Source organism: Leopardus geoffroyi, chromosome A3 (genome assembly GCF_018350155.1).
Source record: "Leopardus geoffroyi isolate Oge1 chromosome A3, O.geoffroyi_Oge1_pat1.0, whole genome shotgun sequence".
Lineage (NCBI taxonomy): Eukaryota > Metazoa > Chordata > Mammalia > Carnivora > Felidae > Leopardus > Leopardus geoffroyi.
Genome location: NC_059336.1, coordinates 100,528,113 through 100,553,267, shown reverse-complemented (window position 1 = coordinate 100,553,267; position 25,155 = coordinate 100,528,113). Strand labels below are relative to the sequence as shown.

Genomic DNA, 25,155 nt, shown 5'->3' with positions numbered 1-25,155 from the left:
GCTTGGTCAATTTTGATAGATTCTTACTTCTTTGCGACATTTCCTAGTTTCTCTTTTTACTTCTTTAAACATAGTAAACATTTATTTTATGTTATACATCCAGTCATTCTGTATTTGTTGTCTTTGGGGGTCTAATTCTGCAGTTTGTTGTTTCTTCTGACTCTAACCGATGGTGAGCATATCCTTAAAGTATGCTATGATTTACTTATTATTATCTCATATTTCTTGATGCTTTATCTTTGGGGATGTTTTGAGATGTGGGGTTAGTTTTTGTTCTTAGGAGAATTTGCATTTCTTCTGCCAGGTGCCTATGGGGTACTACCAAATTGGTACAAAATTTACACTAAATCTTTAGCTTTGAGTTTGGAGTTACATAAGAAGTATAAATTTCAGCCCCTAAAATAAGTGTAAGCAGGCTTATTTATGATTAAGAATTAGCAAAGGAGATCTTTTTTTCCATTCCATTTAGAGTCAAGTCTTAGAACTTTGGGGGTTGGGGCTTTTTTTCTAGTTCACCCACCAAGAGTGTTACTTTTCTTAGTAAAACAGAGTTACTTTTCAGAGCTTGATGAAGGTGTCTCTAATCCTACCTCCCAGTCCCAGACTGGGACATTAGTCCCAGAGTTTGGCTCATGTTCCCAGTACACAAAACCTATCAAAACCCAGCCCCAGGCCCCCAGGGATTGGCAGATATCTTCAGGGTAAATCCTGATTTCAGCATTTGCTTCTCTGTATTTGGGCTTTTTTCATCTTGGGCCTCTGAAGATTTCTCTTACTTTTCCACTACTTTAACCCTACATTTAAAAAGATGTTTTTAAAAATATTACATCAAGCATTTCTGAGTATTCTGCATTGGCAGGGCTTCTCTGGCATCTCTGTTGGGAATGATCACTTCTGGATGACTGCCTGCTGACAAATTCAGCTCCAGGCTGACCCGAAATACCCAAACCTATCAGGTGACCAGAGCTGAACAAACAGGCCTATTTCATAACAGATTTCCTCCCTTATAAGACAGTTGTGGTTAACCACTAAATTTATTCTCTGTTACAGTTCATACAGAGGATTTGAAAATGATCACTTGGTCTCAGCTGTAGGAAGTTTTGCACCTTCTTCCCCCCAGGGGACATTTGGCAATATCCGAGGACATTTTTGGTTGTCATAATTGAGAAAGGGGTGCTAATAGGCATCTGGTGGGTGGAGGCCAGGGATGCTGTCAAACATCCTACAATGCAAAGGACAGCACCCCCACCCCCATGCCACAGAATTATCCAGTCTAAAATGTCAAAAGTGCCAAGGTAGAGAATCCTTGGACAATAATTATTATTTATTTTAAAAAATCTTCCTCTAGGAGTCTCGAGTGTGTGTAGCAGGTATGACCACTACTCATTTTTTTTCTAATGCTTTTGGTTTAGCTGCAAAATTTGAAAATGTTTATTTGTCAAAAATTAGTGAAGGAGAGTGAACATTGCTACAATCTATTGAATACTTTTTCTGCTCCAGGCACAGCGCTAAATGTGTTAATGAAGACAGTAACATTCATTTTATCATTTTCTCCAGAACTGTAGTGCTTTGGGTCAAAGGTTGACATAAAGCTTTCAGAGCAAATGATGGGTATGCTGCAAATAAATTATCTAATATAAAGCAGAAACTATTTATTTTTAATGTTTTTAACGTTTATTTATTTTTGAGAAAGAGAGACAGAGCGTGAGTGGGGGAGGGACAGAGAGAGAGGGAGACACAGAATCCAAAGCAGGCTCCAGGCTCCGAGCTGTCAGCACAGAGCCCAACGCGGGGCTCGAACTCATGAACTGTGAGATCACGACCTGAGCCGAAGTTGGACGCTTAACCAACTGAGCCACCTGGGCGTCCCAAAGCAGAAACAATTTAGATTGAGTTTCTAGGCATGACAATACGTAACATTTCAAAGTTGGATTTTAGTCAGATCAACATATCACAGTGTGATTAATGGGACCACAGTAGCATTTCCTCTGACTTTCCAAAAAGCTGGACATGCAGACACAAGCCTGTCATTCACCCTTACCTGTCTCAGCCTGTGATGTCTTCTCTGCAGGGCTTCCCTTTCAGTGAAGAGGGAATAGCATCACACAACTTGAAAACTTGCTTGGCAGCATCCAGTCCACTTGACTCGTTAGAAAGAAAAAAAAAAAAAAACCAGATAATAAAAGTCCTCACAAACAGGGCCGTTTTACTTGAGGAATCCCACAAGACTGTTCAGGGATCAGGGCGGCAGACAGGAATGGGAGAAACAGCTATAAAGCAGAGATGGAACAGAGGTTTTATCTGGATTAGTATGTACAGAGTAGGATGTCAGCAATGATTCTGATGCAGTGTCCGAAGCCAATGGGAAAGAGTGCAGTTATCAACCAGTGGTAACTGGCATAGGCCACATTTGCTATATGTGCTCTAATGTCTTGCTTTCATTTGAGAAAGGTAGGATTAATCAGGAAAACTTATCAATAATGTCATTTATAGGGGGCTAGGAGAGGGGTCATCCTACCACTGAGCAGCACATACGTAGGAAGGGTACAAATCCAGCTGAGTGTTGGCCCGTGTCATCGAAGTCACCCATACTTCCCCATTGTCCCATGACCATTTGCAATTTTCTCATCTTCCCTGGTTCTACCATTCTGGTCAGTGTGGTAGATCAGCTCCTGATTCTCTCTTCTAGTGCCCTCTTTGGCTTTTCCAAACTCTTTGGTGTGCATGCCTCAGCAACTTGGACATAGCCCTTTGGATGTCCCCCCTGGCAGTGAGCTTCCGGTCCTGTGCTTGGGACTGAGGGTACATGACACAGTCAGTGTCCCTAATCCTGCCGCGGAGCAAATCAAATGCTGGCACTTCTGACTGTCTGTTGTCAGCTGGAGAAGTTTATGTTGTTTATTTTTAAGACTTCGGGCAAAAAATCTAGTTAAGAGATGACATGATCGGTGACTTAGGAAAGGATACTTGGGGGCACAATCCCCCACTAACCTTGCTCTGACTTGAGACACTCCTTAGGCAGGTTTCTTCCCTAAGGCTGTCAGATAAAATACAAGATACCTAGTTAAGGTTTAATTTCAGATAAACTAGGAATAATTTTTTTCAAGTACAATCATGTCCCACATAAGTATCCTATTTCTGAGTGCGGCAGCACTGAGTCCCGAAGCCAGATCTGCGAACGACACGCAGGTAGGCAGAGCTCAGCAGGCATCAGCTTGCACCCCTCCTCTGCACAGCCCCCAGACCCGATCCCCACCTGGCCAGGATGTGCATGCAAGCAAGCCTCCCAGGTCTCTGTGCTGGAAGCTTCTCCAAGGCTCCTGGGGCAGAATTTCCCTAAGTCTGGACAGGTCTGAAAGTGCTGCCTGGCAGCCAGAGGGTCACCAGTAGCCACCATGTACACAGGCCTGGACATCACCCCAAAGGTTTTGCCAAACAAGATCTGACCTGGGACATCAGAATGAGCAGGACCATGGGGGCTGTCAGGGCCTGAACATGATCACTCACAGTGGCACTGGAGTCTAGAGGGAAGGAGAGAGATTGATCCTTCCTCCTCCCCTAGCTCACTGGCTACTCAGAAGGAACCTTGAGATGGGGTCAGAGCAGGGCCAGGCTGACTGTCCTTGTTCTATAAGTTGCCTGTGACTGAGCCCCAGTGGGCCCTTCTCGGAGGGACAGTCCCTAGCCCTGCCCACCCTTCTCATAGGGACCCGCATTCGGCCACTGGGCTTCATTGTCTGCCTACTTAGCTGCAGACCTCACCTTTACTTCGCCTTACCATGTGTACACTTCACCTGTGCACTTAGTGCATAGATCTTGGTTTCTGATACTGTTCTCCAATGAAAGCAATATGGCTCCTTGGAGGAAAGACTGACTGCAGGACTGGAGCAGGCAATACACAAGATGAACCTGGAACATCTTGTAGTGCCAGAAAGTAAGCAAGTGCTTTAAAAAGAAAGCCACACATGCATAATACAAACCCACATTGATAGGAATATGTCAAAGAGGCTCTGGAGCCAACTCAAAGACTCCCAATGGTCAAAACTGGAACAAATTATTTTGAATAACAAATAATTAAAGTAATATGGGATTCTAACTCAAAGTATGCAAGGACTATTTATGAGTCCATACTGATGAAACTAAATGATTGAATAAATAAACAAATGGAGGACAAGAGACAAATCTCAAACGCAGAAGAGTCCTACGTTTATGCAGACAGTTTACCCTCAAGGAGGTGGAGCATTGGTAAAAACTAAGGGAATCTGCTTAAAGCATGGATTTTATGTAACGTAATGTGTCAGTATTGGTTCAGGGATGCTGACAAATGTACCATGCTAATGTAAAATGTCCATAATAGGGGATACTGGGTGCGGGGTGTATGGGAACACTGTACTAACTTTTCAGGTTTCTGTAAAACTATTCTAAAATTAAAAGTTTGTCTTAAAAAAAGACAAAGAGCCTAGCTTTATTGAATTTCTCATTATGAAAACAGATAATGTAGATTCAATCAATGCTTGATATATAATATATATGATACATGATATATGATACATATACAAAAGACAAAAGTAACAATCACCTTAACTCTCAGCCTTCCCTTAATACATTGGTAATTCCTTTCGGACTGTGCTTAATGTCCAGAGAGTTTTATATATTTTACATAAATCAGCTCCTATGTGAATGGCTATTTTTACCATGTGCCTTTCTCCCCCTACAACAGTACATCCGGCATATCATTCCATGCTAACACAGAGCTATATACCATTGTTTTAATTGTTTTAATGGTATCCTATTATGCTATAAGTTACCTAAGCAATGTGTACCATTTAAATGTTTTTTTCCCCTTTGTTTCCTCCTCAGAACACCTAACAGCAACACCACATGCAAACATGCTTGAACTCTTGTCCAATTATTGACATAAGGTAAATTCCTGAGCCTAGAATTGGTGGTTACAAGAGATACACATTTACCATCTTGGCAGAGATCATCAGATACTCTATAGCAGTACTGTTCCATTTCTTTGCTACCATCAGTAGTCGATAACAGTGCCTGTTTCCTCATGTCCAGTCTGGGCGTTGTCATTCTTTTTAATATTTGTCAATCTGATAGTTGAAGATAGCGGCTGATACGGATCCTCTCTTGTTGGCCCATCTTTGAAGCTTATGTTCCCACATTCCTGCCCACAAAATTATTGTACCTATTCCATATTCTAATTTCTGCCTAGCCCTGGGTCCCAATGGTTAAGCCCCTACCATGAGAAACACATCATGGAGGTCAGAATCCTTATATTTCAAATTTTCCTTTCCCTTTCCAGGGCCTAAAGTATTCTGAAATAGTACAGGACAGCCCAAGAGTGCTTACTGAAATAAATGGCCCTTGGTCAATGTCTCCGTGAAAGAAGAGTGGATTGATAGTCCCTGTATAGTTGGAAATGGAGTGTGTTCAGCAGCTTTGGAAGGCATAACTCAGACCCCTTACTTGGGAAGTGCTCTGAACCCCTCCAGAAGAAGGGGCAGCCTGAGTGGCCGTGTTTCTGAGGAAGACCCGCCCCTTGGACACAACTGATTGGAGCAGAAGGAAGAACTGATCCAAGCTGAGCCAATTAGATTCTCTCTTAGGCATTCAAAGTAAGAGACACAGAAACCACTGTGGTATTGCTGGCCACTGGAGTTGTAAGATCTTGGAGAATTGGAGCTCTTTTTGGTAGCATGGTAACCCGAAACAATGAGTTATTTCGAAGCAGGAGATGTCAAAAGCCTGCAGGAAGAGCTAAGAGAAGCGAAGGTGAAGAAACACGGGAGGGAGGGATTGAAAGAAATGAGTGGGGGAAAGCCTGATTCTTCCACCAGGTCCTGTGAGTCCTGGCTCTGGTGGGTGTGTCCCTAGAGGTTGCTTTATATCCTTAGGATAAATTCTCCTTTTACTAACTCATCCTTGACCAAGACTATGAAATACTTGCTCAAGGCCACCTCTCTTTGTTAATTTTTCACAGTTCCCAAACAACCTTCTGATGATTAACCAAATTCCCTTGACATCATATTATAGAGACACATACCCTACCCGTAAGTGTGTATTTACCTATTATAAATGTGTGATTAGCAGGTAGTTATTGAGTAACCATTATGCATCTGAGGCTATGAGGGAGCCCTTGTATCTGACAGAAAAATAGACATAACTCCTCACCCCCAGGAGCCTAAGGTGGGAGATAAAACTAATATACGAAAAAATTACACACCCATTTATCAGGCCAGCATGATTAGAGCTGAGCCAAGAATATTTTTCCTTGAGAAGGCTGCTGAGATCAGAGAGTGACACGCCACAGATATAGGTGGGGGGAGTGCTGGAAAGCACCAGTGGCAGCTGTTGTGTCAGGGACATCCTTAAGTCAGAGAAGACATTGGTTGTAGCTGTCACACATCCACTCCACACAGCAACTTGGGTACCTCCCAGGTGGCTGATGAGCCCTGAGGGCCAGTGTGTGTGTGTGCATGGTGATGTGAGCATGCCTGGGAAGCTGTCCTCTGGAAGCGGGGAGGTGCCATCCTACTAAGCTTGCCACAGGGGGATGGGGGCAGGTGGAAGGAGTGGGGTTCCCAGGCTGTGTAGGATGGAGACGGAGAGGAGCTGGTCCACTAGGGGCCCCAGACTCTCCAGGCAAAAAAACCTGTTTCATTTTCTGTAAAAAGGAGGGCATTCTGTTTCCTTCACAGGGTAAGTTTTGTTTTTTGTTTTTGTTTTTTTATTTATTTTGAGAGAGAGAGTGAATAGAGGAGGGGGAGAGAGAGAGAATCTCAAGAAGACTCCACACTGTCAGTACACAGCCCAGTGCAGGGTTCAAACCCACAAAACCATGAGATCGTGACCTAAGCTGAAACAGAAAGTCAGACGCTTAACCGACTGAACCACCCAGGTGCCCCCACAGGATAAGTTTTAAGAGTTCAACAAAGCAAATGTATGGAATTTACATTGAAACATTTATCTATCTATCTATTTTTTTAAAGATTAAAAAAAAATTTTTAAGCAAACCCTACACCCAACGTGGGGCTATGAACTCACAACCCCTAGATCACGAGTCACACACTCCACCGACCGAGCCAGCCAAGCGCCCCATGCGTTGCAACTTTTAAAATGCTATTTGAAAGAGAACTGCGGTTATCCTGGTGATTAGAATGCTGGATGTAGTGTTTATTTGATACTGGGCATTTCTTTTAAGGGTAACAGCTGGTTGACCCACTGTAGTTACAGCCTGCCCCCTATTCTGGGATGGCTCCTGACTTGCTGGAGGGGTTTAGGAGCTCGATAATGGCTAATGTGAATGAACACATCACATGGCAGCCAGTTCTCGGGTACATGCAATATCTGTCTCCATCCTCCTTCAGACATGAGCACTACAGTGATTCTACCAAGGCAGAGAGGCTAAATGACTTTCCCAAGGTCACATAGCTAGGAATGGTGGAGCCAAGATTCACCCCAGGCAACCTTATCCCACAGCCCTTGCTCTCGACTTACCCGCTGTGCTGCTTTTGGAAACCTGCCTGCTGAGGTACTTCCCTCCCTGATCCATGCCACTCTCATGGTTCACCCTTCCCTCTTCTGCTCTAAGCATCCAGATATGAGAAATTCCTTTTCACTCTTTGAACCGATTTCTCTCTTGCCCCTGGGTCTTCACATGCTATTCCTTTTTCTAAAATACTTTCCTCCCATCCTTCATCACTCGAACAACTAACTTATTGTTAGTCTCAGCTTAGAGCACATGCCCCCTGGGAAAGCACTTCCTGAGTCCCTTGAGTCTGAATTAGCGTCCCCACCCTGTCCTCTTTCAGCACTTCCTCCTCTGTACTGGAATTGCCTTTTGACATCTGTGTCTGCCCATGAACACTGTGTTAGCAGTGAGCGCTGTGTACATTTCCCCCAGGTGTTAATCTTGCACCTGCTGCGTCCTGATGGTTGGCACAGTGTCAGGCACGTGGGGCTCCATATGTCCTTGTTGGAGAAGAAATGAATGAATGACTGCTCAATGCTGTGTGGCTGTGTGTACATACATACCTGTCTGAGTGCACGTGTAATGAAGGCGCTGAGGCAAGCATGCTGGATGAGATCGAGAAGACAGTTACCAGGAGAAAAGAATGAAGGCGACCCTCCCTCAGCCAATCCCCTGAAATGCACTGTACATGATTTTCCCAGGGGCGGGGAGGGAGTGAACAGGAGACTGGCTGGGACCACCTGGAGAAGCCGGCAGCATCCTGGATGCCCCTGTGTGGGAGGGCTCCCTGCCTCTGAAGACTGGGAGAGAAGCACATTCCAAAGACAATTTGACAAATAGGAGAGAAGGGGCTCTTTCCTTTGCATTGTTTTCTGCTTGGGTGTGTGTTACAGCTCTGTGTTTAAAAAGCTTGTCTAATTGAGCAAGTGGGGGGAAACCCATGGCCTGATTCAGTCCCAGGCCACATCAAACAAAGCAAGAGCTTCAGCACAAGGGAGGTTTTTGCCTTTCCTGGCAGGGATGGCAGCATGGGGATTATAAAGGATTTTGGTCAAGGGAGAATCATAATGAACATCCTGTTCTAGGAGTCCCGAGGCCCTGGATAGATTAGAGGAGAAGCAACAAATGCCTCACCCAAGGTCATAGCACTCTCTCTCTGGTTGAATGTCAGCAGGTTCCCACATGGATTTACTGCTCAGGGCAGGTTACTGGAAGGGCAAAGTCTCACTCCAGGCCTGCTGGCCCCCAATCCAGAGCTCCTACCACCCCAGCTAATAGGATCCTCCAACTCTGACGCATCTTCAGAAAATCATGTTTCACCTTGGGCCGGAGAGGTGCTCTGTCTGACCCTTATGTCACAGGCTCTTCAGACCCAAGGTCTGAACAAGCCCTGCTCCTCAGCAAGACAGCATCATAGGACATTGACATAAAAGCTGCCCATCATGACGTTTGGAGTTCAGTAAGCAGAACCTGGGATCCACTCTCAAAATTATTTTAAGAACTTAATTCAATGGGCCTCATAATCCATTTTCAGAAATTATTTTTCATAAATGATTAAATGATGATACAAAACGAAAACGTTGCCACTTGGCTGCTGACTACATGTTACCAACCACCTTTTCAGCTCTAAGGTCACCAGTGTCCCCATTAACATTTAGGACACGGAGCGCCTGGGTGGCTCAGACGGTTAAGCATCCGACTTTGGCTCAGGTCATGATCTCGCAGTTTGTGAGTTCAAACCCCATATTGGGCTCTGTGCTGACAGCTCAGAGCCTGGGGCCTGCTTCGGATTCTGTGTCTCCCTCTCTCTCTGCCCCTCCCCAGTTTGCACTCTGTCTCTCTCTCTCTCTCAAAAATAAATAAACACTGGGGCGCCTGGGTGGCGCAGTCGGTTAAGCGTCCGACTTCAGCCAGGTCACGATCTCGCGGTCCGTGAGTTCGAGCCCCGCGTCGGGCTCTGGGCTGATGGCTCAGAGCCTGGAGCCTGTTTCCGATTCTGTGTCTCCCTCTCTCTCTGCCCCTCCCCCGTTCATGCTCTGTCTCTCTCTGTCCCAAAAATAAATAAACGTTAAAAAAAAAAAATAAAATAAAAAAATAAATAAATAAATAAACACTAAAAAATAAAAATATAACATTTAGGACATGGATCTCCTAAGTTTTCTCTGGGAACACTTGAGCAAATAGCCTGATTTTTTTTAAGAAATATCTTATATTGAGGTATAATTTACATACAGCAAAATGCTCAGGTCTAACCTATAGAATTTGATGGGTTTTAACAAATATATACACAGAACTACCACACCGATGAAGATATAAAACATTTCTATCACTTAGAAAGTTCCTTCTTGCCCTTTCCCAATAAATTCCAACTGTTCTGACTTCTATCATTGACTGTTTTTCTCTTTTCTGGAGTGTCTTTGAAGACTCAATGTTTGTGTCCCTCCAAAATTCATATGTTAAAATTTTAACCCAAATGTCAGGGTATTAGGAGATGGAGCCTTTGGGAAATGATTGGGTCAGGAGGGCATAGGCTTCATGAGTGGGATCAGCGTCCCTATAAAATGAATCCTAGAGGAATCCACACTCCTTCCACTATGTAAGGATGCAGCGAGAAGATGACCATCTCTGAATCAGATAAAGGCTCTCACCAGTCACCAAACCTGCTGGCGCTTTGGTCTTAGACTTCCCAGCCTCCAGAGCTGGGAGAAAGAAATTTCTGTTGTCTGTAAGTCACCCAGTCTGTAGCGTTCTGCTATAGTAGCCCGAACTAAAACAGTATGATAATAAAGGAATCACACGGTAGATAGTCTTTTGTGCCTGGTTTCCTTCATGCGGCATAATATCTCTGAGATGCATCTGTCGTCACATATTTTGGCTGTCCTGCCTTTTTATTGCAACAGAGTTTTCCATTGTATGTATATTCCACAGTGTGTTTGTCCATTCATCTGTTGATGGACATTTGGGTTCTCCCAGTTTTTTCCTGTTAAGAATAAAGCTGCTATGAATATTGATGTACAAGTCTTTGTGTAGGGCAGGTAGAAGTTTCATTTGTCCAGAGTAAAAATACCCAGGACTGGAATTCCTGGGTTATAAGATAGGTGTATGTTTAACTTTATGAGGAACTTGTGGCTTGTTTTCTATGTCACCTTCTTGAAAGGATGTTTAGAAATCAGCCTGCAAAGACTACACTAAAACAACCTCCATAGGGAGAAGGTGGTGACAGAGAGGCGGCAGGTCTCATTGAAGAAAGCCATGCTAACCAGCTCCTGAATTAACCAGCTTCTGCATAGTTTTCATAATTGCTGCTAACTTTGGGCTGTACCCAAGGAAATGCTTATTCACATTACTAATGGAAGCAGACTAAGCAGACTGGCAATACTGAAATACCCAGAAGGTTATTTACACCAGAATGTTGACCAAACCTTTCAGAAATTTGCTTTAAGCTCCATCCATTATAATTTAGCAGAGTAATTTATTGAGAATGTAAACTATGGAAAGGTCACCTTTGAAAAGCTAATCTGAGTTTTGAACATTCACTGTTGGAGACTCTGTCTTACCCCAGGAAAGATAAACAGGCCTTTCTGTGAATTGAGGGCCTGGCTATATGGGTTTTTGCTGTCTGCTAGATAGTATCATCAGGCCATATTGGACAGGAAAGCAGTGTGAGAAAGCTGTGTTTGGGAGACTGAACAGGAGAAAGGGGTCTGAACTTGGCTGGGCCCCTGGGAACAGGAGCAAAGGGGTCTGACCCCAGCCTGTTGCACATGAAGGAGATCTGAACCCCTTGGAAGGCTTGCTTCTCTTGGCAGCACCTCAGAGGAAACAGTGGCAGGATAGCTGGGAAGCCAGGAACTAGGAATTGTGGCCTAGAAAGCTTATGTGACAGGCTGGACTAGCACAGTCCCCCACCTGGAACATGGGACCCTTAGAAGCAGGAAGCTACAGCAGAAGCTGGCCACTTACAAGCAAAGCAGCATTGGTAGGCTCCTGGGAGACCAAAACCACCCATACTGCATTCCTAGGCACATTTGTCGTCCCCTGTCCTAGGATATGTCACTGTTCACCAGTCTTCAGATTCTTCCCATAGAATTCTACACTCACACCCTTTGCCATGTGACTTTGTAGCCTTGCCCATTAGCCTGAGCATCATACGTCTCACCACTGATGTTGACATGGCCACATGACTTGCTTTGGTCAGTGGAGTGTGGCAGGAGTGACTTAAGAGGCTCAAGAGGCATCATGTGGTGTCTCTGTTCAACTTCCTAAACTCCAGCCATTTGATGTGAAAAGAACATGCCCTAGTACTACTGGTCCAAAGAAAATATGGAGCCAGGTTGATGTGAATTCTGTGGTACGTGAAGTATATCTTAATAAATTGTTTAGAAAATCATTCGCCTATTCATTGTTTCTACAATAGTGAGGCAAGTACTAGTATTTCCCCCTACATCGCAGGCATGAAAATAAGGCTCAGAGAGCTTCGGTGGCCCTCCCAGTTCATTCACCACATAAATGTTCGACATAAGACTGGGACCCAGGTCCCAACACCAGCACCCACTGGGTCCACATGGTCCTTCCAGTGTGTTTCCCACCCCACCTTAGGGCCACGGGGAAACTGGGCTTGAGGACTATTTAGACAACACTCAGTTAAGGGTCATGCTTGTTTTCAGCTCTTCTTTCTAGCACCTTCTCTCCTGGCACCCTTCTCCCTCCACTCACCCTCCCTCATCTGCCGACGATGCTGGTGGTTCAGGGATTTAACACAATTGCAAGTAGGTTTTACCACGTTTCTAGGTGCCCTAACTCTCAAATGCTCCTGCCCTCCCCCTACTGACTTTAAGTGGCTGGAGGTGTGGGCATCTTCCTTTTGGGCTCCATCATCGGGGGGACTTTCAACTGACAGGCACACACATCTATGGGATGTCTCCCATGAACCAGCGATTTTGATGAGTTCTTAAATGCATTCTTAATCTTCCAGCAACCCACAGAATATCTGCACTGATGAGGTCATTTTACAGATCATGAGACTGAAGCTTGGAGAGGTTAGGGAACCCACCCAACTTCTGGCAGACAGTGAGTGACCATGCCAGGGTTCCATCCCAGCTCTCCTACTCCAAGTCCAGTACTCTTTTTTTACATTTATGTACATGTATTTGTCTCCCAGTATTCCCCATGGGATCTACCACAGGCCTGGAGCAAAGGAGGAGTCCAAGAAGGGAATGAAAAAGAAATCAATGAAAACCAACCTTTGCCAGCTGGCCCAAAGGCCTTTTTTCCTTAAGAAAAATGTATGAATCAGCCCTCACCCCCAGCATATCTGTGTGCGACAGAAAGACCCATTCTGGGGTTTTCATTTGCAAGAGGAAAAGAGTACCAATGGCCCTGAATTGGCATAGTTTGGGCATAAAATGGGCAGACAGGGGATGCAGGGGTGGGGGGGTAGAAAATCTGAAGAGGTGTGGCTTCATCTTCTTGGAGGCAACAAGAGCTGCCTAAACATCTGCTGAGGAGATGGAGGGCAGGCATCCTGAGAGAGGAATCCCTTGGGGGTGCCTGAAGTAGATTGAGTGTTAAGGAAACTCACAGACTCCAGAAGGAAAGAGAATTCTGGAAAGGCTGGCAAGATGTAGAAACTTCCTTGCAAAACTAACATCACATAATGTTATGTACAATACTTCCCCCCCTTTTAAAATGGATTGTAGGCGGCTGGGTACTGGGCCCTCTGCCGGCACCGTGGTCACTGCCGGCCCCAGTGCCACCAGGGCCACAGGCACTGGATGCCCTGTCAGCCCCACCAGAAGGAATTCCAACTACATTGTTCAGTCTGGATTGAAAAGTCTCAGGTGAGGATCCGATTGGCTGTCTTCAGTTCACATGTCCCTGCTCCTGCTGCCAGAGGTCAAGGGGAGCTTTTCACCTTCTCAGCATCCAGAGTGGGACCCTCTTGCAAAAGCAGACTCCTCAAGATCAGGAAGCAGGCTCAGATGCTATACAATTATGACAAAAATATGTCTACTATAATTGAGACAATGATACCTGCTTCTCAGGGTTGCTCGGAGCATTGAATAAGATCATTCGATTATTCTGCCATCATATATTGAGTTATCTGTAATATTCCCAGCACTGTGGTAGGTGTTGGGTAGTGTCTCTAAGTCCTGGCACATACTAAGAATTCGATAAGTGATAACTATGTTAAGAAGCTATGAAACGGAGCAGAGGGGGAGGGGGTATTACTTGGGAGGGTTTCTCAGCTAAGCTCTTAACTGAGCTCTGATCTCTGAGCTTCCTGAAAGCCAAGAGGAATAGTTCTAATAACAATAACCATAAAGAGCTGATTTACTGGATACTTTCCATGTACCAGGAACTGTGCTAAACATCCCACATGTAGTATCTCACACTTAATCCTCCCAACAACTCTATAAAGGAGGCATTATTATTATTCTGATTTTACAGATTATGAAAAAAGGTTCAGCATGGTTAAGTAACTTGGCCAAGATCGATCAGTTAGTTAATGGCAGCACTGGGATTTGATCATATCCTTTTGACCCCAGAGCCCAAACTATCAATCGCTGCTCCACAATCCTCTCCAGCACCAAATGTCTGGGACAAACTACTGAGGGGCTGCCAGTTTCCACGGCCACCGGCCAAGCCTTTGCAAAAGCTCCCAAATTCAGTTTGTTAAAAATTCCCATGTTTTTCACATTTTTGTTCGCTGGGCTGGTTTGCATTTGATGCAACTGGTTTAAAATGTGCCTTTGTTATCCTCGCCTGGGAATCGGGGCAGAAGTAAATGAGAAGTGAGGATGGGCGGGGGGAGCAAAACCATTCACCCAGTCGTGGTAGATTTGCTGTGGCAGAGACCTGGCAGGAGATGGGACTTTCTTTCTTTCTTCCTTTTAAGTTTATCTATTCTGGAGGGGGCGGGGGGAGGAGGAGAAAGAGAGAATCCCAAGCAGGCTCTGCTCTGTCAGCATGAAGCCTGACACAGGGCTGGAACCTACAAACTGTAAGAGCATGACCTGAGCTAAGTCAAGAGTCAGACACTTAACCAACTGAGCCACCCAGGCACTCCAGAAGATGGGTCTTTCATCATTAGTTTTCCATTAATTCTTGGAACGAGACCCTCCCTGGCACAACGCTGAGGAAGACAAGGGTGATTTATGTTCAAAAATGTTGAGACTGGAAGGGATCTTAGAATCGCCTAGCCCGGCTGTTTGCAAACACTTTTAAAGTGGTGGAATCATACTTTAAAGGAAGTCTTCACAAAAGCCCAATTTCTAAAAATAGATCAAACAGGAACTGTTCTGGCCAAAGTGAAGCTGGGGACCCAGAGCAGTTCGAGAATCACCAAGTCCAACCCCGGTGACGCAGGAGGGGAAGTAGCCCTGAAAGTGACTTGTCCAAGGTCACACAGCCTTTTAGTGGCAGAGCCAACTCCCAGCTCCAGCCCCCAGCCCTAAAGCGAGAGCGTGGCTCCTTGGCTCTTTCCAGCTCAACACCTCATACACTTGGGACTCCTCCTTCAGCCTCATGCATGGTAAAACAGAGGCACTATTTCACTCAAAATTCCAGAAGACACTGTGGGCACAAGCGGATACATCTCTGAGCCCCTCTCGCAGAGTGAAACCGAGCAGGGAGAGATGTCCCCGCCCGCGTAGCACTGGCGTTATGGCAGCTGCGCTTCAATAGGACACAGTAGAATTATTGGTGATGTCCAGGGGGAGGTAGGGTGGCCTGAGGATGTGCATCCAGTGGAAACAGCAGTGATGTCTGTGTGGTCGGGGTCTCAAGGGGCATCTCAACGTGGCCATCTGAGGAGAGTTCGAAGAACGACGCTGTGGGCAGTGCCAGGGGAAGGCCACGAGGGGTGGTGAAGCATCACAGGGCTAGCAGCTGCAGGAAGCCCATCCTCCTCCCCCTCAGGGGACTCTTGTGGGAGTGGTCACAATATGGGTCACCTGGTAAGAGCTGTAGCCTTTCTTAGGGCAATCAGCCAACTCAGGACAGGGAGGGAGCAGGGAATAAATACTGACCTCCCTCTCCTCCCACCCCTGCCTCCAGTGCCTTCCACTGGCTGAACCCGACCAGAAGTCAGGACAAAATAGGCTGGATGATACAATTCATAAAGATCAGTGCTGCAGGACACCGAGCGTGGCTGAGGAGGGTGGGGAGAGAATCCGGACAGGCAAGCAGAATATATCTCAAATGGTATTATCCCATGGAAGCAGCAGTGTCCAGGAGACCTCAGAAAGAGATGACTGTCTTTGTTCATGAGCAAACCTTAGCCACCGGGAACTCCCAGAAATTCTCATGGACACAGGCACTTTGCAGGGGTGGATGTGGGGAAGAAACTGAGAAGTAAGGTCACGAATACAACCTCATTTGTACCTATGAGGCCTGGGGAAACTTGCAGACTTCATCACTCTGGGGTTGGCAGTGGAGGAAGAAGGCCCTGGTTATAAGGGCAGGTGAAGTCCAGAAAGCTTCACTTTACCCTCTCTGTGATCTCTTCATCTCCAGCACTCCTGCTACCATGGCAGCCCCAGGGGAGTGGGGCTTCCTCGCGCCTTTTGTATCTGCAATACAGCAACGCAGTTCTGATACTAACTACCCTGGGTTAGCGCAGACTCCTCAGCTTAAGGACACAGTCTCCGACAAGACTGTCCTCACTTCGCATGCCAGACACAAGTTCGGGGGTCTCCGGGCCACCTAGGCTTCTGACCAACTGGCTATAGACTTGGGAGTTCCCACTACCCCCTTAGCATGTTTACTAGCATGATGTACAGAATTCAGAGAAGTGCTATAGTTAGAATTTCGGTTTTCTTATAAAGGTTCCAGATCAGGACTAGCCGAGTGAAGAGGACCATAGGGCCTGGGACCCTGGGAGGGTCCCGGACTCAGGACGGGGAGGTGGCTGTACCGGGCCAGGTGGGTGGACAACTATCTCCATATGCACCAACATCCGTTAGCCCACTAACACAGTTGCAGTGATGTTTCCTAAGAAAGGATGTTATGAGGAAATAATAGCATTAACATTTTGGAAGCAGGAAGGCAAGCAGATGAGGAATAACTGACCAGGCAGACTTTTGAGCCCAACCCTAAGCCTGACTTGGAGAAAGCTAGAATGAATGTTTCATACCACAGGTTCCTCAAAGGGAGGAAGCTGGAGCCCCAGGAGCTTAGGACCAGCAGTCAGGGGCTGGGGTTAAGTGCAGAGAACCAGGAGAAGCAGGGTTTGAGGGGTAAATGTAAATATGTGAATACATAAACATATGTAAACTACTTTGAACACACAGCAAGCAGCGCTTGTGCTTGGTAAGCAATCTATGAGTGTCTGCAGTTATTGGCACTTTCTGGGTCCCTTGAGGCCTGCTCTGACTCCATTCTGCTGGGCGCCTGCCCCTCTTGCCCCAGCAGAAGTCTGCAGCTTTAGTCTCATGAAAGGGTCACAGAGTGGGTTTCTGGACTGGGGGGCTCCATAACAGTGGAGTGTGGGATGCAGCATGGAAAACAGAAGGATCAAGGGCTGATGCCATTGATTTTTATTTTTGTAATTTTTTTAAAGGCTTCTTTAAAACTTTTAAAGTTTATTTATTTTTGAGAGACAGTATGCACACTAGCAGGAAAGAGGTGGGGGCGGGAGGGAGAGAGAGAATCCCAAGCAGGCTCCACGTGGATGTGGATGCTTAACTGACTGAACCACCCAGGTGCCCAGATGCCATTAATTTTTTAAACTTAAGGACTCCTAGCACCTTTTGCCACTTGGGGCTTAAACACACTAGCAGCCTGACCCCACCCTCCAGGCAAGAGCCTGGAAGATTCCTCTCTGGGGAGTCTGAGTAGCCCAAGAGGAAAAATCTAAAGACATGGCCAGCAGCTTGAGGGTCCCTTGGTAAACAGCCTGCCCAGAACCCCTACCATATGAGCACACGCTTGCTTGGCTAATGAGGAAGTGCCACTGAGATGGGCTGTTAGGGGCGGTGCCTGTGAAGAGTAAATTAAAGAACTCTGGGTGGAAGGAATGGTATAACAAATGTGCAGAGACAGGCTATGGAGAGGTTTTGAAGAGTGGTGTGAGTAGGGCACGGGGCCAGGGAGTAGGGCAGGAAGAGATAAGGGAAAAATAGAGGAGGCTCAAAAAGGCTGTCTGGGCCCAACAGGTGTTTGAGAAAGGCACTGAGGAGAATGGGAACGACGGAGCTAACCAAGGCCAGCTGTAGGGGATGGAAGTTAATTTGGTAGATAATGAGGAGTCTGAGGAGAGTCTGGAAACAGGAGAGTGACGTCTAGAACTGAGTTAGACTGAAGGAAGAATTCATTCAGGAGCCAGACACCGTGAGAGGTGATGGAAGGTTGCACCAAGACCAATTGGGAAACTCTCAGATGAACCCGTGTCCGTATGCACTGGAGGAGGAGGAAATGGAGGGTTAGAAAACGGAAATTGCTAGAAAAGGGGTGGAGCCCTTTGGATGGGAAACAAGAACTCTGATGGAACGCAGGAGGAAGAGTAGAGCAAGAGAGAAAGAAAGCAGCCACCAACCTATCCGGATGAAAACAAACACCTTAAACAGGACAGGGGCCTTCAAACGTTAGGAAACTTTTTGGCAGGTTTCTCCTCCTTAACCAGCATAACATGGGAATTTGGCAAAGATTTCTTTCCCTTTCCCAATGCTGTGGTGTTTTCAGCTGAAAACAGTCTCATGGACGCATCAACTGGGTATCAAGCGACTGACAAACGAAGGAAGTTTGGGAAGTTGGTTTTCCCAGCAAGTGTTTGTCTTTGGAAATTCTTCTCCCTTCAGCCTTCTGCACAAAGACTTCCCTGATGTAGATGACAATGTCCAACCTCTCATGAGGGGAGTTGGTGATGCCAGTAAAGTATCTGGTAAAGGAAGCAGGACATCCTGCTCAGAGGATGCTCTTCTCTTGCATGCCTGCGAACTTGGGATTTATTCCCTACTCTTTTCTCTGAATGTAGGCATGCAGCATCTTGGTTACAAGCGCAAATAGTTGTCTGGAAAGAGAAACTAAAAGTTCATTACTAACCATTCATACTTTGGTTCACTTAGCAGGGCCCCAAGGAAGGAACAGGTTAATAATAATAAATAATAATACATGCTAATCGCACTTCAGAATCCGTTGAAGACCTTCTTACCCATTATCTTAATCCTCCAAGTAACACTTGAGGGCCTTACAGGATTATTATCTCTCTCTTACAGAGAGGTGAAGGGACTTGCCCAAGAATACATGGGTGCTTGTTGTTGGCAGAAGTGAAAGTTGCACTCAGGGCTCCCAATGTCCAGTTTGGGGCCCCTTCCTGGGTGTGCATGGTGGGGTGGGGGCTGTGACAGCCCAGGTGTGGGCAGTATGCCAGGGTAATGTGCAGAGGGGAGGGTATCCAGATGGCCTGAGAGAACAAGAACCAGGAAGCTCCTTTGGGTATACAACCACTGGCTAGGGTTGAAGCCACAGTCAGGATCCCCTAACTTCTACCCATTGTCAAGGCCTCTTCCCTCAGCTCTGTGTGAGAGAGAATAAAGAGGAGAAGAGAATAGTGTGCAGCAAACACCAGGCTACTACCCATCAATCCCAAACCCAGCCCTCCATCCTGATTCTTTGCTCCCCTGGAGAACCAGCTCTATGATCAGTACAACCTCCAGATTTCCCTGCAAGAGGGAAGATCGCTGTGTAAGAGCTTGGCCCCTTTGAGGAAGTCTGTCCTGACAACATGTGCCAACCCTAGCTCATGGTTCAAGGTCGCTGAGGTGCTCAAAGCTGGGAGTTGACTCACTTATCGGTGAGCCCATGGTCAGTGGTAAACATGTAGGCCCTTCTTGGTATAGGAGCTGGATGCTCTCCACAATAGACCTGCCTTGCAAGCTCAGGCCCTGGGCAGATGCTCATAGGAACTATGTCTGAAAGAAACAAGGACGTGGCCATAACTCTGGATTTGAACTCCTAGATCCAAGATAAGCTGCCTCTTGAAGCCAAAGCTACCCTCCCTAAAGCCTCCATGGGAGATCCACGCAGAGAGGAAAGACCCAGGAGAAGGGACAATTTATAATTAATAGGGGCTTTAACCTGACCTCGGGCGTGGACATCAGCAAGACCTCCTTTACATTCAAGGCCAAAGTGCTCTTTGGAGCTGGGCCCCTTTGGGGATTCAAAGAGCACTCTGAGGGCCCCCTTCCATTCTCTCTCATGCACACAGCGTATGCATACCCACTCAGCAGGATATAGGCCCAATGCCTCTTACCTAAGGACCTTCGCTGGAGAACCATGACCCATAATGAAACTGGATAGCCACTTCTTCATCCCTTTCCAGCATGCCTCAGAGGGGAAGAATAAGAGACTGCGAAGAGCCACCCCTGACCCCACCCTCAACTCAGAGCACATCTCCAGCATATCATTTGAAAATAAATAACCATTAAAAATTAGTGAGACAGGAATTCATCTGTGACCCACTGGAACATCTTTCATGCTTTAATGTTCTTGATGGCCTAGTGAATGCAATTTAATTCAACACAGCACTGTGAGGGGCTGATCCGAGTCAGGCTCAGGGGTGGGTGCTGATGATACAAAGGGGTTCCACATGATCACTCAGAGAAGTGTTCACAGTGTGGTCAAAGAAACACACACACAACTTGTTACCACTTGGGCCAGTGCTAAGGTAGAGCTAGGGGAGAGTAGGGGAAGCATGATCATTTCTGGACAGAGGGGAAAAGTTTACACAGCAGACTCACAGAGGAAGAGATGTGTGGGTCAGGCCTTTGGGCCTCTCCTGGGAAGGATTCATGACTAAAGGAGAGAAGTGAAATGCAGGTGTGTTTGAATAAAGATGCAGGCTCTGGGAGGGCTGATACATGACATATGTCAGGAAATAAGCTAGCTGTGATCCAGTTAGATCCGGGGCCCATTAAAAAAAAAAAAAAAAAGGATTAGGACAGGGAAGGGAAGAGAGAGAGGCTTAGAAAGAGGACTTACAATATTGAACACCTGGACACTGTTAGACCTGACTAGTTTCTTCCCTAGGAGTAGCATCCACGGTGAGAAATGCACTGAACCAGGGAGACCATTCCTAGCTCTGGCACTCACAGTAGGGGAGACCTTGGATAAGTGAGTCCCTTCCGGGGTCTCAGCTAATACCTGTATAGAACAGGAGTGGATGCTTGCCATTGGTGGTATTTGACACCACATCCCTCCTAGCAGGAAACATCATGGCCCCACGATGGGGGGGGGGGGGGAGGAGGGAGTTGAAGGAGGCTTAGTAAGGGATCGTTTATAAAGGGATAGGCACAAGGAAAGGAACCAAGGATTGGTAAAATGCCAGGGATTTGAAACATCTGGAGAGGCAAGGAGATAAAACTATTGGCTGTGAGAGAGGGCTGCCTGACCAGACCTGTAGCCTTCGATAGAGAATGGAGCCAACTGCCAGCTGGGATAGGGAGAAATACCCTGTCCTCTAGCCACCCTCCAGTGCCTCTCAGCCAGACACACGCAAAGGCAGAGGGCAAGAGCGCTGGCTGAGGCAGTGTGTGGAGGTCAGCTTCCCACACAGAGCAGGGCTGGGAAAGGAGCAGGAGGAGGCAATAGAGAATATCTCACATAGGTAGCCAAGTGACCAATTTATTTGAAGAGTTATATGCATATTTTAATGCATAACAAAAGCAAGGTAGCCACGCATCAAAGCCATGAGTTCACAGCTGTCATTTTTTTAGGGTAAGGCTAAAGCGGATCTTTAAAAGTTACAAGTTAGACAGTTGAAAGAAAAATATTAAGTGGTAGTACGGGTGGTACAGGAATATGGCAAAAATCACAAAGATGGCATTCATGAAACTGAACTTCAGGAAATTCTGATTCTCACCACTCTGGGATCATGACCTGAGCTGAAATCATGGGTCAGATGCTCAACCGACTGAGCCACCCAGGCACCCCTCCATCAAGGGGATTTTAAAAACTGTGATATTTCCATACTATGCAGCAATGAAAATGAACACATCTAAGCCTCATGCAGCAAGATAGATGAAGTTCCCAAACCCAATGTGAGTGAAGGAAACCAGATACAAAGAATCCATACTGTAGATTTCTTTTATGTAAAGTTCCAAGACTAGCTAAACAAATCTAAGGGGTGGAGATCAGAAGAGTGGCTACCATCACAGAAGGAAGGTGAGGGTAGTGACCAGAAGGAACCACAAGGTAGGCTTCGGGAAGGTCAGCAATGTTCCATTTCTTGACCCGTTTTTGACATGGTATGTTCATTTAGAGATAATTCATTGAGTTTTGCATTTATGATTTTGGAACTTTTTGCTAGGTCTCTTACACTTTAGTAAAAAAAATATTATTTTAAGTGTATATTAAAGGGAAAAGCTATGATTTTTCCTTGTTGACTCTAGGGAAATGGTTATAAAGGATGCATGTCACTTTAGGATAAGCAGAGGTGACGAGTTTCTAATGATCAAAGGCTTGGTCACTTCTCCCATTTCCACCAACTCCCTTCTCCTACCTCCCTCAACTTCCTTCCATTCTTGGTAGAGCTCCTGCCATTGATAAACATTTCACAGATGCCCATTGGACTGGCAATAATAGAGCCCTATTTTCTAAATCTGATTTGCCTGGTTGACCAGATGATTGACTTTAGCCACTGTTGGAATTTCCCTCCTCCTTCCAGGTGATAGTAGAAGAACTCTAGACCTTATATGGTACAGGAAAATAGGTCAAGGGCCTCCTCCTCTGCCCATGTTGGTGCTGTTGTTACCATTTACCTTTACGTCTGGTTCTAGACTCCAAGGCTCCAGGGCTCACAGAGATGCCCTCATCACATACAGGCCAGCCATGGGCTTGACCACAGGACCTCTAGTTTCCTGCCTAGCTGTGGCATTTAGTGGTCAGTACATGACCATCTTCAGGCATTTCTTTAGAAGGTTCTTTACCTCCTAGGGCATTTTAGGGGAACTGGGTAAAGGTCTCAGCTTCTCTAGGAGGCCATCCACTCCAGGTTGGGCAAGGGAAACCCAAATCCCTAGGGTACAGCAATCCTGAGGGGGTGCAGGGAGGAACGATACTTCTGATTCTTTTGAGAATGAGATTTGGGGGAGCGGGAAGAAGGACGCTAATTTCTTACCACGTTGTTTACCCTACCCTCTGAAAGCCAGGCCATGTGCTCTGTCTTGTGGCATGTTCGGAGAAGATAAGGTCCCCACCTGTAAAAACTTCACAGCCTCATTGGTAATATGAGAGCATCCCTGAGTAAAGAAACAAAACCAAACCTGACAGGACAGGATAACTTTTGAAGAGGCGGCAGAGCTGGGATCAACTTCTCAAGTTGACCTTGCACATGCTTCGGTATTAGTGTTTCCACATCATCACTTTTATCAGTCCAGACGTCACAAACCCTCAGGCCCTCCATGTGGAAGTTTTGTGTCACCATACATTTTGTGATGCAATTTTCTAAAGAAAAAAAAAAAAACAAAACAAATTTGTAGCTAAATTTTAAAAACTTAGAAATACAAAACTAACCCAACCCCCAGATTTCTAGCTGCTCTGGAAGACTCTAACGATCTAGCAACACAGGCTGCTCGATTCCCACATGGCAGCAGTGGGCAAGAGCTGAGCAGTGACTGTCCCCTTTAAATAGGACTTTCCAGCTGTATAGTCCCCATAGACTTCTTATGTCTCACACCCAGCCTCCCTCACACATCTGTCTCACCTGCTTGGTCCTGCCCCCAGGCATCCCATCTTATCCTTTAATTAAAAAAAAACCCTTCAGGGGCGCCTGGGTGGCGCAGTCGGTTAAGCGTCCGACTTCAGCCAGGTCACGATCTCGCGGTCCGTGAGTTCGAGCCCCGCGTCAGGCTCTGGGCTGATGGCTCAGAGCCTGGAGCCTGTTTCCGATTCTGTGTCTCCCTCTCTCTCTGCCCCTCCCCCGTTCATGCTCTGTCTCTCTCTGTCCCGAAAATAAATAAACTTTGAAAAAAAAAAAATTAAAAAAAAAAAACAAAAAAACAAAAAAAAACCCTTCATATCTTCCTCCTGCTAGAAGAATAAAGTCCAAACACTTTCGGCTGGCAAATCTTACAAGCTCTGGTCCCAATCTAATCTCCCATTGCTCCTCTACACACATTTTTCTCCCAATCATAGGGTACACATGAATGATTCTCATGGTTTTATGTATTCAGGTGGTTGTTTTCTCAGAATCAAGTTTCACTTTTAACTCTTTCACTCGTGTCTTTGATTCCTACTCTCCTTCCGGCATCTGAGATCTTCCAAGATCATTTGCCTTCTCTTCAATGTACATCCCTCAGGAATTCCATTATGTAGGGGATGTCCATCAATTTCTGTTGTCAGAAAATGCTTTTATTGTGCCTCTGTTCTTGCAAGATTATACACTTCTAGGTGAACAGTTATTTTCCCCCAGAACTTTGCAGATATGCTTCCCCTGTCTTCTGGCGACTTTCAGCATCGTTGCTATCTCTCTATAAAGAATCTGTCTTTTCTCTCTGACTGCTTAGGAGATTTTCTTTTTGTCTCTAGCATTCTGCAGCTTCACTGTAATGCATCTCGGATTTCTGTTAATGTTCCTGCTTATCGTATGTTGGGGTTCCTGAATTGTGGGTCTATGTTTTTCATCAATTCTGAACATTTTTTTAGCCATTATCTCTTCAATGATTGCCCCTATATCATCTCCCCGATTTTTTCTTTCTTTCTGGAAATCTGACTAGGCATGTGCTAGACCTTTGATTTACCATTCTGTCCATCAGTCTCTTAATCTTATTTAGTTTTTCTAGATAGAACTTTTTTATCTTGGTGCTGTATTTTGACTAATTTCTTTGTATCGATCTTTCAATTGATGCTCATTATATCTTCTCTCTTATTGTGTTACCTGTTTCTGAGTTATTATTATCAATAATCTACTTCTTTTAGCTCTTAGTACTTTCACTTTCAATACCTCCTTTTATTTCTGTAAACATTGGACAAACTTACTTGGTATTTTGAATCTTCAAATTCTACTTTGCCAGTGTGATGGGTCTGAGTCCTTATTTCATTTTTTCTGCTGACTTATGAATAGTGGCTTGTTTCTACATGTGGTATTTTAAGTTGCAAACTCATTTCATCAAATGCTGAAAAATCACAATAATATGGCATCATGCAAAGAAAATGATAATTCTCCAGCAACTGAACTCAACGGCATGGGATATTGCAAACTGAGAGAGAACTCAAAACATCTATTATGAAGAAAATCGATGAATACAAGAAAACTCAGAAAGGTATTTCAGGGAACTCAGAGATACAATGAATAAACAGAAGGAGTTCTTTACCAAATAGTTTGAGATTATATATATAAAAAAAAAAAAAAAAAAAAAAAGAACTACGCAGAAGTTCTAGGGCTGAAGAACTCAACAAAAGAGATTAAGAAGGCCTTAGAAAGCAGATGTAAATTGCAAACTCAGGGGTGCCTGGGCGGCTCAGTCAGTTGAGCATCTGACTCTTGATTTCAGCTCAGGTCACAAGGACCCCAGTGTTGTGGGATCGAGCCTTATGTTGGGCTCCATGCTGAGCATGGAGCCTGCTTAAGATTCTCTCTCTCCTTGTGCCCCTTTCCCCCACTCGGGCACTTGCTTGCTCACTCTCTCAAAAAAAAAAAAAAAAAATTACAAACTCAAATTCCTTGCAACTTT

General features: G+C 45.5%; 1 long non-coding RNA gene across 3 annotated transcripts in view; it reads right to left on the bottom strand.

The window, feature by feature from the left end:
- Positions 1-2,691: 2,691 nt before the first annotated feature.
- LOC123581067 overlaps positions 2,692-25,155 on the bottom strand; it is a 30,100-nt gene continuing 7,636 nt past the window's right edge. For 2 of the 3 annotated variants that reach the window (XR_006703579.1, XR_006703580.1), the window contains exons 3-5: positions 24,461-24,597; positions 22,747-22,927; positions 2,692-3,037 (exon numbers count right to left, since the gene is read on the bottom strand). This is a non-coding gene — a long non-coding RNA (uncharacterized LOC123581067). Of the gene's footprint in view, positions 3,038-14,464; positions 16,057-22,746; positions 22,928-24,460; positions 24,598-25,155 lie in introns of those variants that run through there. The other variant, XR_006703581.1, reaches the window with a different exon arrangement.